The sequence below is a fragment of the Spinacia oleracea genome, chromosome 6 (genome assembly GCF_020520425.1).
Source record: "Spinacia oleracea cultivar Varoflay chromosome 6, BTI_SOV_V1, whole genome shotgun sequence".
NCBI lineage: Eukaryota > Viridiplantae > Streptophyta > Magnoliopsida > Caryophyllales > Amaranthaceae > Spinacia > Spinacia oleracea.
In genome coordinates, this window is record NC_079492.1 from 72,427,867 (window position 1) to 72,439,084 (window position 11,218).

At 35.8% G+C, this 11,218-nt stretch overlaps 1 long non-coding RNA gene across 1 annotated transcript; it reads left to right on the forward strand.

The window, feature by feature from the left end:
* The first annotated feature begins 1,043 nt into the window (after nucleotides 1–1,043).
* On the forward strand, nucleotides 1,044–8,114 carry LOC130462761 (uncharacterized). Its single transcript, XR_008923507.1, has 2 exons — nucleotides 1,044–1,739; nucleotides 5,097–8,114. It is a non-coding gene; the product is annotated as an uncharacterized lncRNA (long non-coding RNA).
* Nucleotides 8,115–11,218: the final 3,104 nt, after the last annotated feature.

The following is an 11,218-nucleotide window of genomic DNA, read 5'->3' on the forward strand; positions in this document are numbered from 1 at the left end:
GGAGATATGCTTCTGTGGTGGTATTTTCTTCTGTGGGATGTTCTGCTAGAAAATCGGCTACTGGCTTGCCTTCGATGGCTTTTTCGGGCAAGATTTTTAAATCGAATTCTGGGAGTAGTATCAGCCATCGTGACAGGCGACCGTTTAGGGCGGGTTTTTCAAGTATGAATTTTAATGGGTCTAGTTGAGATACGATGTGAACGGTATGTTCTAGCAGGTAGTGCCTGAGTTTCTTGGATGCCCAAACTAGGGAAAGACAAGATTTTTCAAGTTTGGTATACCGTGTTTCATATTGAATGAACTTTTTTCTCAAGTAGTAGATGGCTCGTTCAGATCCTTCTACGTTCTATGAGAGCATTGCACATGCGGCCGTGTCAGTAACGGTTAGGTACAAGGGAAATGGAATGTCTGGCCTTGGTGGGGATAACATAGGAGGGCTACTTAGATATTCCTTGATCCTATCAAAAGCCTTCTGGCACTGTTCATGCTACTCAGCTTTGTCCTCCTTCTTAAGTTTTCTGAAGATGGGTTCGCATGTCATAGTAAGTTTGGAAATGAACCTACTAATGTATTGTAACTTTCCCTGGAAGCCCCGAATCTATTTTCAAACTTTGGTCGGGGCATTTCAATTATCTCTTTGACCTTAGATGGATCAATTACTATTCCCCGTGTGCTAACTACGTATCCGAGCAACTTTCCCGAGGTTACTCCGAGTGTGCACTTTTGCGAGTTTAATCTCATATTATACCTCAGAATCTTGGTAAAGAACTTCCTTAGTGTCGGTAGGTGACCTTGCCAGTCTCTAGATTTGACTATCATGTCATCCACATAGACTTATATTTCTTTATGCATCATGTCGTGTAGTAACATGGTGACCATCGTTGATAGGTGGCCCCTGCGTTTTTTAGCCCAGAGGGAATAATAGTATAACAATACATGCCCCAGGGGGTAATGAAAGTAGTTTTCTCCATATCCTCCTCAGCCATAAGGATTTGGTTATAACCTGCGTACCCGTCCATAAAGAACCATACAATCATCTTTTATTTATTATTTTTTGGGTCTTGAATTACTTTTAATAATTATAAATATATTTTACTTAGTTTCTATTTTATTGTTAAATTAGCTTAATTAGTACTCGGTAATGCTAAAGGTAGTAATTGCTCGAGAAGAAAACCGAAGCCCGTGGATTCATACGAGACACAAAACAAATATAAAGATATAAGGAGGAACATTGTGAAGGGAATTGAGCCCACTAACGAGCTTTCATCCAAATGAAGAAAACCCAACTACAGCAACACGTGGGATGTAAGTGAATAATCCCACTACATTCCAAAATTAGTGGAGAAAGCCCAATACCTAAAAATCAAATATGTGGGTTGTTGGAGAACGAAATCTTCATACGAGCAGCATTTTCTTTGCCTTCCTTCTCGGCGCAACAACAACAGAATCACACTACCGATCTTCTAGTTCCGATATCTCCGGTCAAAAACTAGGGTTTATCTCATATAAAATTGCAGCCCAACCCCTCAAATACACATACGGAGATAGAGGACACAAAGGAGAACCATAAAATTTGTGAGTTGAGGGATTATAGTCGGATCTGAAATTGGGTAATTGATAAGGAGAAGGCAGCCATTGGAGAGAGCTTAGTCTTGAATCCAAGGTCAAGAAGGACGACGGCGAGTTGCGGGGTCGAAGCCGGAGCTAGCTTGGGTGTTCTTAGTCAGAAGATATAATAAGTTCTTCTTCTACTCAATTACCCAATCCCCAATTTAATTACTGTATTATTTTGTTGGACTAAATTGTTTAATTTGTTGGTATGTAGTATTGTTTGGTATAATATAATCTACACGAGATAATCATCAGATTTAGTTTTGAATTGGGTTTCTTATTTTACTTTGATTAAATTACAATTCATATGTGTTGGTTGTTATCTATCAGTATGTATGATTGTACTTGATTGCTAATTATATGATTTGGCTTAGTTTGAATCATATAATGGGTAGCACTTAATTTATATTGGAGCCTTCGATCATGGTTATAGTATAGATTATGAAGTAAACTCATCTAATTAGTCTAAACATTTATGTGATTAGATTAATTAGGACTAATGATATCTCCTAATTTCCAATGCTTCCAGCTTTTAAAGTATACAGGTTGCGATCATATTTGTGTATGTAAGAGTGGTTTAGGGTCAATTAGACTTAGTTCATAATTGATTACGATTTAAGGGAGTATAGGGAGTCTTTGTTACTTAAGTCTCTGCAGTTAGTCTAATAGATTAAATCGATTGATTTCTCAAGTTTGGTTATATTTAATTACTAAATAACCTAATCTCGTAAAACCATGAATTTGAATTGGTAAAGTTGTGTCGTCTCTTCTGTAATTATAAGTAGAAGTAGTAGTAGTATTTTTTTTTTAGCCATTATCAAGTAGTGGTTAGTATGACTTTCACAACCCCCCTCCTTTTGTAAATAGGTAAACAAACGTTTATAGTTAGGTAAATAATGTTCAGTCTAGTTTCATTGATTAAGCTATTATGTTTAGTAGATTAATAATTCTCCTTGTGGGATCGACCCTTTCTTACCCTTTTACTACTTGTTAATATTTTTGAAGGTCTAAGATAGGTTTTTAATTTAATACGGTAAACGACACGTATCAAATTTTGGCGCCGTTGCCGGGGAGATTATTATTCTAAAGTCATAAGTTTAGCTAATAATATTTTTATACTTTGGAGTAGTTCATCTATATATTTGCATGTGTGAATAACTAAACTGGTCGTACGAAATTTAATCACTACTATTTTTATTATTGATGTTTGCAATATGCGTATTCAATTAAGGTGCATAATTGGTATCTGGGACATGCGTGAATAAGTCTATTTGAAGGTTTTAAGGCTAGCATGTAATTATCAATTATGGTAATGAGTAAAATCTGACTACTAGTTAAGGTTGGAGTTGTAAAACACATTACATGCAGCAAGGATATATTGAATTTAATGGTACTTTGTTTTGCTTTTTTTTTTTTAGTTTTTTTTTTTTTTTTTTTTTCTTTTCTGGATATGTATTTTGGTTTTTATAGTTCAGATATGTTCATGGCATGAAGATATAAGTAGTTTTAATTGTAAAAGTGATCAACATATCAAATTCCCCCACACTGATCAACATGTTGTGTTGTAAAAGTGATCAACATATCAAATCAGATACAATTAACAGGTATATATAAAAAAATTACACAAGGTTCTGGTTGAGTAACACAAGTCAGTGATGTATGCCCTTCCTCCCACTTAAACTTTTCATTGACCTTTAGGCCTAAGTATGGAAAAATAAGATGCATAAATTTATACCTTAGGGTCATCTGACAATAGTGTAATCTTAATATTCATATTCGTAAATCAATATTTAGTTATAAGATTGCACATGAGATTCTTGGTGTACATCTAGCATTCAAATCCGAACTAATAACTAGAGATGTTCACTTTAAGTCAAACATGCTACTGGAACCAGAAATGGGTGTAAGAAGTCAGAATAAGCCACACAAGACCAAGACAAAGCAAAGTCAGACTTTTATCAATCTACAAGGACTTTGGAAAAAATGTAGTTAAATACTAGCAGAGAGAAATGTAACTATAGAAATTAAATTTTAGAATATATATAAGATCTTACGCTTGTATCAAAAATTATTTTACTTACCACAAATAAAAAAAGTAATGGACCATAAAAAAACTTTAGCATGAGTTTAACTGAGTCTCACAAATGCAACAAGAACCGACAACATTTTATAGTACAAAAGGGAACCAAGAATAAGGACTACCTACACATTTGAGTAATTAATAAATAGTTGTAGGAGTTATTATTCTCTAATTCCAGAAAGTCACTGTTTTTTTTCAAAATAGAACATCAGTAAGAGTCAGTAGCCAGTGCACTCACGTACATGATTGAAGTTACCAGCCACATTAAACAGTCAATTTATGTCCCTACACTTAAACTCACAATGACTTGATTGTGTTTATCTCAATTTGTGTCAGATCCCTATAAGTTTAAACAAACTCAGTCAAGTAGATACTACTAGACTTATCAGAACAAAGAAATTAAGGGCCAGATTATGAAGAACATAAATCAGATAAGTTTGGTACCAAGCATTTTTATGGGTTAGTTATTGGGTAATTCGCAACTACAATGTCAGGTTGTACAAAGATAGTGTTAGCTATTTATATATCTTCAAGTAAACACTACACTGACAATACAAGATCATATCATTTTCACTGACCAACAAATATGAAATTAGGAGCGACAGTACTCTTATAAGAATGAGGGATTTGATATGTGGGGTATAGATTTTATGGGTCCTTTCCCGTCTTCTTTTGGTAATGTCTACATTATTCTTGCTGTTGACTATGTTTCTAAATTGGTAGAGGCGAAAGCTGTGATAACTGATGATGCCAAAACAGTGGTAAAATTCGTTAAGAGTCACATTTTTAATAGATTTGGCATGCCTAAGGCTATTATTAGTGATAGAGGAACACACTTTTGCAACAAAACCTTTGGTTCCCTTCTTGAAAAATACCATGTGACTCATCGAGTAGCTACAACATACCACCCTCAAACTAGTGGTCAGGTTGAAGTGTCTAATAGAGAAATAAAATCTATTCTAGAAAAAATGGTCAATCCAAATAGGAAAGACCGGAGTCTCCGTTTAGGTGATGCTCTATGGGCAGATAGGACTGCATATAAAACACCCCTGAGAATGTCACCTTTCAGAATTATTTTTGGAAAATCTTGTCACCTGCCTGTAGAAATTGAGCATAAATCTTTTTGGGCAGTGAAGCAATGTAACTTAGACTATGATTCTGCTGGAAAAGAAAGAAAGTTACATCTCCTTGAGTTAGAGGAATTAAGGCTTGAATCTTATGAAAATGCTAAAAACTACAAAGAGAAAACTAAAGCATTCCATAATAAAATGATAGCTAGGAAATCTTTTCAAATTGGCCAGAAAGTTTTTTTTATTTAATGCTAGACTGAAATTATTTCCTGGAAAATTGCAAACTAGATGGCTTAGCCCATTTGTTGTCATTAATGTGTTTTCTCATGGTGCAGTGGAAATAAAGGACTTTGGTACTGATAAAACTTTCAAAGCAAATGGTCACATATTAAAGCCTTTCTATGATCAAGCTTATGTGCAGATGATCGAAGATGTCACGTTTGAGAAAGTCTGACAAAGAATTGAGAACGTCGAGCCAACGACTTAAACTAAAGGCGCTACTGGGAGGCAACCCACGATTGTTTTCTTCTTTTGTTTTCTTTTTGAAATTTATTTCTCTTTACTGTTTTAATTTTCTGCAAGTTCATTTTATTTTAGTTCACTCCACGGGTTATGTTCCCCTGCATTTTTTGTGCCCCTTCCCTTCACATAACTACCCTAAGATAAAGTATCTTACAAGGAAGCATGGATAACTTACAAGTCTTAGAATTGTAGTTCAATATTTGTTTTTATGTTTGTCATAGGGTTAGTCATTCTTTAATGATTTATTTAGTTTATATGCAGGAGTGAAACTCAGTTTTGTGGCAGAGCACGCTATAAAATAGCTTAACAAATGCATTATTCTAACTCAACCAAAAACAAGCCAGGCAGAAATACATACAATTGCTCCCCTTCTGGCCCAATCATTTGAGGTATCAGACTGCTCAACGCCCATAGTGTTCCAATGAGTTGAATTAAATGAGACGATAAAGTCATCTTCCACCACCTACTACATTAGTGATTGGAAACCAGTCGGCAGCAACATTTAATCAACTAATCATCAGCATCAGTGAATTTAACCAGCTAAGTCCCATCTTCCCTCTCTACCATTTTTTATTTTTTTTCCATTGGGGCAATGCAAGGTTTCAGTGTGGGGGGAGTTAGAAATGGTCATTTTTAAACGACATGCTGTCAAAATTTTTGTGGAAGTATCTCTCTCATATTAATCAAACTCAGTTGTGCTTGTGACATAGGAAAATAAAAGTTAGCTATTTTGACAATCCAAACCAAATGCATGACAAGTGATTAAAAAAAATGGTTTTTATGGTTTTGTCACACACTAGCTTGCATTGGATCAATATGAATGATATCTAAAGATAACATAAATCCCTCTTTGACATGGTTTGTGCTGCATGGTTTCGCTTTCCCTCTGTGCGATGAGACCCGAAATAGAGGGCCACGAACCTCGTAAGACTCACTTCCTTACTTCTATCCTTCTTATTGATTGCTCAAATTGGGACTTGCAATTTAGCTTTCCGAGATCAATGACCAATGTGTAAAGGAGAAATGATTTAGGCATTTTATTTTTTTCATAATTAGAGCTTCCAGAGTATTTAGGCCTTCTGTCATTTATATATTCACAAAAATTTCATTTGTTTAGCCCTGTTGAGCTTTAATAACCTTTCTTGGCAAACCGTAATTACAAGCATGTGACCTCCAACAGATTTTACCTTAAGTCTTGCTAAGTGGAGTCATTATTATTGTTAGAATTACAAGAGGGTTAGTTTATTTTAAAAAAAAAAACGAAAGAAAAAAAAAAGAGTACGAAAATCAAAACAAAGCAGCAATATAATGAAGTACTAGTATTCAAGGAAATCTTATTATTGCATTGAATAAGGTTCATATGGAAAAAGGTGGAGGATACGGTTAAACAAAGTAGTTGGGGTATAGTATTAGTTGTAAAATTGGAGTTTCTTGTGATCCGAATGTTATATGTCATGTATTTTTGCTCCACTTAGCTTGATTATTTATGCCACCACATTTCTAAATGAATTTCCTACCCTTAACCCTAGCCCCGTTACAACCGTATAAAAGTCCTGTTTGATCTCCTAAGTACACTTTTGGTCCTTTAACGGTGGAGGGTAAGATTTTGTGCAAGTCCTGGCGAGGGTCATCAAATTAAGTGAGGCATGAGCTAATACGGTTGCGCATCTATGAGGGAAGATTCAAACTTAGGGGAAAGGAAGCGGTAAGATAGGTTGGTCAACTAGGGTGCTAAACTCTTGTTCCTATTGTTCAATGATCCATGCTTGTTGGTAGTGATATGAAATGTATTTTGGATTTCATGAAAATAATCACTCTTCTCATTGGTTTAGATTGTCCAAAATAACTGGGTTTTATTTCCTTATTGGCATAGTACAACTTAGTGTTGTTTATTTTGATCGAGGACGACCAAAAGCTAAGTGTGGGGGAATTTGATAAGTGAATTATTTACCATATATTTATTCCCTTATTTAAACCATACAATCATCTTTTATTTATTATTTTTTGGGTCTTGAATTACTTTTAATAATTATAAATATATTTTTCTTAGTTTCTATTTTATTGTTAAATTAGCTTAATTAGTACTCGTTAATGCTACAGGTAGTAATTGCTCGAGAAGAAAACCGAAGCCCGTGGATTCATACGAGACACAAAACTAATACAAAGATATAAGGAGGAACATTGTGAAGGGAATTGAGCCCACTAACTCTAGCTTTCATCCAAATGAAGAAAACCCAACTAAAGCAACACGTGGGATGTAAGTGAATAATCCCACTACATTCCAAAATTAGTGGAGAAAGCCCAATACCTAAAAATCAAATATGTGGGTTGTTGGAGAACGAAATCTTCTTACGAGCAGCAGTTTCTTTGCCTTCCTTCTCGACGCAACAACAACAGAATCACACTACCGATCTTCTAGTTCCGATATCTCCGGTCAAAAACTAGGGTTTATCTCATATAAAATTGCAGCCCAACCCCTCAAATACACATACGGAGATAGAGGACACAAAGGAGAACCATAAAATTTGTGAGTTGAGGGATTATAGTCGGATCTGAAATTGGGTAATTGATAAGGAGAAGGCAGCCATTGGAGAGAGCTTAGTCTTGAATCCAAGGTCAAGAAGGACGACGGAGAGTTGCGGGGTCGAAGCCGGAGCTAGCTTGGGTGTTCTTAGTCAGAAGATATAATAAGTTCTTCTTCTACTCAATTACCCAATCCCCAATTTAATTACTGTATTATTTTGTTGGACTAAATTGTTTAATTTGTTGGTATGTAGTATTGTTTGGTATAATATAATCTACATGAGATAATCATCAGATTTAGTTTTGAATTGGGTTTCTTATTTTACTTTGATTAAATAACAATTCGTATGTGTTGGTTATTATCTATCAGTATGTATGATTGTACTTGATTGCTAATTATATGATTTGGCTTAGTTTGAATCATATAATGGGTAGCACTTAATTTATATTGGAGCCTTCGATCATGGTTATAGTATAGATTATGAAGTAAACTCATCTAATTAGTCTAAACATTTATGTGATTAGATTAATTAGGACTAATGATATCTCCTAATTTCCAATGCTTCCAGCTTTTAAAGTATACAGGTTGCGATCATATTTATGTATGTAAGAGTGGTTTAGAGTCATTTTGACTTAGTTCATAATTGATTACGATTTAAGGGAGTATAGGGAGTCTTTGTTACTTAAGTCTCTGCAGTTAGTCTAATAGATTAAATCGATTGATTTCTCAAGTTTGGTTATATTTAATTACTAAAGAACCTAATCCCGTAAAACCATGAATTTGAATTGGTAAAGTTGTGTCGTCTCTTCTGTAATTATAAGTAGAAGTAGTAGTAGTATTATTTTTTTTAGCCATTATCAAGTAGTGGTTAGTATGACTTTCACAACCCCCCTCTTTTTGTAAATAGGTAAACAAACGTTTATAGTTAGGTAAATAATGTTCAGTTTAGTTTCATTGATTAAGCTATGATGTTTAGTAGATTAATAATTCTCCTTGTGGGATCGACCCTTTCTTACCCTTTTACTACTTGTTAATATTTTTGAAGGTCTAAGATAGGTTTTTAATTTAATACGGTAAACGACACGTATCACGCATGCTCCGCAGTATTGTCTACCAGTATGTCAATATGTGGTAGCGGGAAGTCATTCTTGGGAATGGCTCTGTTGAGATCACGAAAATCTACACACATCTGCACTCGCCCATCTTTCTTAGCCACTGGGACAACATTAGCTACCCAATCTGGATATTTGGATACTTTTAATGAATCCTGCGTTTAGCTGTTTTGTGACTTCATCTTTGAATTTTAAAGCTATTTCAGGTTTGAGTTTTCATAGCTTCTGTTTTACAAGCGTCATTTTGGGTTCCAGCGATATCCTATGCTCAGCAATTTCTCGCTCTATTCCGGACATGTCCCTGTAAGACCATGAAATGACGCTCGTGAATTCTTTAAGTGTGGGGATTAGATCATTTTTTCAGTGGGAGTTAAGGTTTAGAATTTTTTTATTAGTTTAGGATCTTCCTCAGTTACAATGTTCACTAACTCGGTGTCCTCGATTATGGGAGTTTTGTATTCTTGCTCAATGATTTCTTTGATTAAGTCATCATATTCACTTTCAGTTTTGTCATTTGCAAGGCATTCGTTTTGGCTATTCATACCTTTAAGGCGCGTGTACTCAGGAGCAGTATTCATTTTATTAAAATCGTTAATCATTACATTGAAAAGGTCTTCCTGAGTGTAAGTTTCTGGATCTATGCTAGATTTGAACGCATCTACAGACCTATCACTATCAGATTCAAAATCAGATTCGTCGAACATTATGCCTTCTCCTGCGGATACTTTGAACTTTATTCCTTGGGCGTTGGTCCACTTGAAGGTCCTGCGCCAACCACGGCTTGACTGTTCTTCCAAGTTTGAGGAAGGTGCAATCAATTTGGTGGGATCAAATTCCTCGTCCTGCAGTGTAGGGTCATTATTGCGGCCTCTCCCTTGGAGGGATTTCTTTCTAATACGAACAGTAGCCCGAGGCGTGCTGGTCTAGGCATTTGTCATCCAGTGTGTCATGGTCGGGAGGGGTTCCCGTCCCGAATTTGGTTGCGCATGGGGAGGCGGTTGGCCTTGGGAAGCCGTGGTTTGAGGCTATTGTCAGGGATTGATCCTTTTTTGAGAGTTGTTCTCGGGTGGTAGCCCTTGACTCGGTGGAATTTTGTTATTTCTGGAATCAAGATGATGATTAGAAAGGACAATCTTTGTTAATTTTTGTTTAGTGCCAAGTGATGAGGATAGCCCTATGTTATAAGACAACTATTTCAGGATGGCGAATTTTATTGATTTTGGGCAGAATTTCGACATGGACTCAAAATGACTCAATTTTTGTTTTGTAATAGCGATTTTTGAAGGCTTAGCTTGGGTGAACGTCCAAAATTTTAGCTTGAATGGTATTATGCCAGTCATAAGTGTTATTAGTGAACCAATAATTTAGTTTACGTATCATTTTTTATTTTAAGTTGACAATATTTAGAAGTTGTCGGGAGCTGAACCAGTGTGCGCCAAAAAAATTAGCGATGTGTTAGGAAGCGCTTGAAATTTCCAGCGCTGGCTTGTGGTGCGTGGTTTATTCTAGGGGTGAAGAAAAAGTTTGGTTACCCGGTACCGGACCCGGAACCGGTTAAGAACCGGCGGGTCCGAACCTAGAACCAGTCCCAGTGGTACCGGTTCCGGTTCTTGATATTTTGGACCCGGTACCCACTGGGTACCCGGTGGAACCGGTCCTAATCTAAATATTCGTGTAAATTTACTAAATTGTGAACATCTTGAACAACCTTTTTAAGCCCAGCCCATTTTATACCAACTTTACTACTCCATAAATACCCGCCAATAAAATAACTAAACCCTAAAAATAAATTTTCACTACTGCAGCCAACCACTCACCCTCGTCCCTCAATCCCTCCATTCACGCACACAATAAGAAACTAACTTACTCTTTATCTTTCATTTTCTCATTCTTACTCTCTTCCGATTTTATTATTAATGCGAGGAGGATGAAGTTGATGGCAGAGAAATAGATGTGGGTCGGATTTTTTTATTGAAAAAGACATTAAGTGTTCCCAATTGTTGTTACTGAACAAGAAAAGATCCTACTTTTCTTGACAAAATTGCAATTTTTATGAATTCATCCAATTTATCCATCAGAATTGAGCGTTACCACATTAATTTATGTTAGTTTATTAGATTTTTTCTTTAATTTTTAATTACATTGGGTACCCGGTTTGGAACCGGTTCCCACCGGTTCCGGGACCGGTTCCATAAAATGAGGACCCGAGATTACTTTTCTGGACAAAACTAGGAATGCTTAATCCAAGGTTACTTGGGAATTAAGCAATCGGATATTTCTTGGAGCCCAAGACGAACAA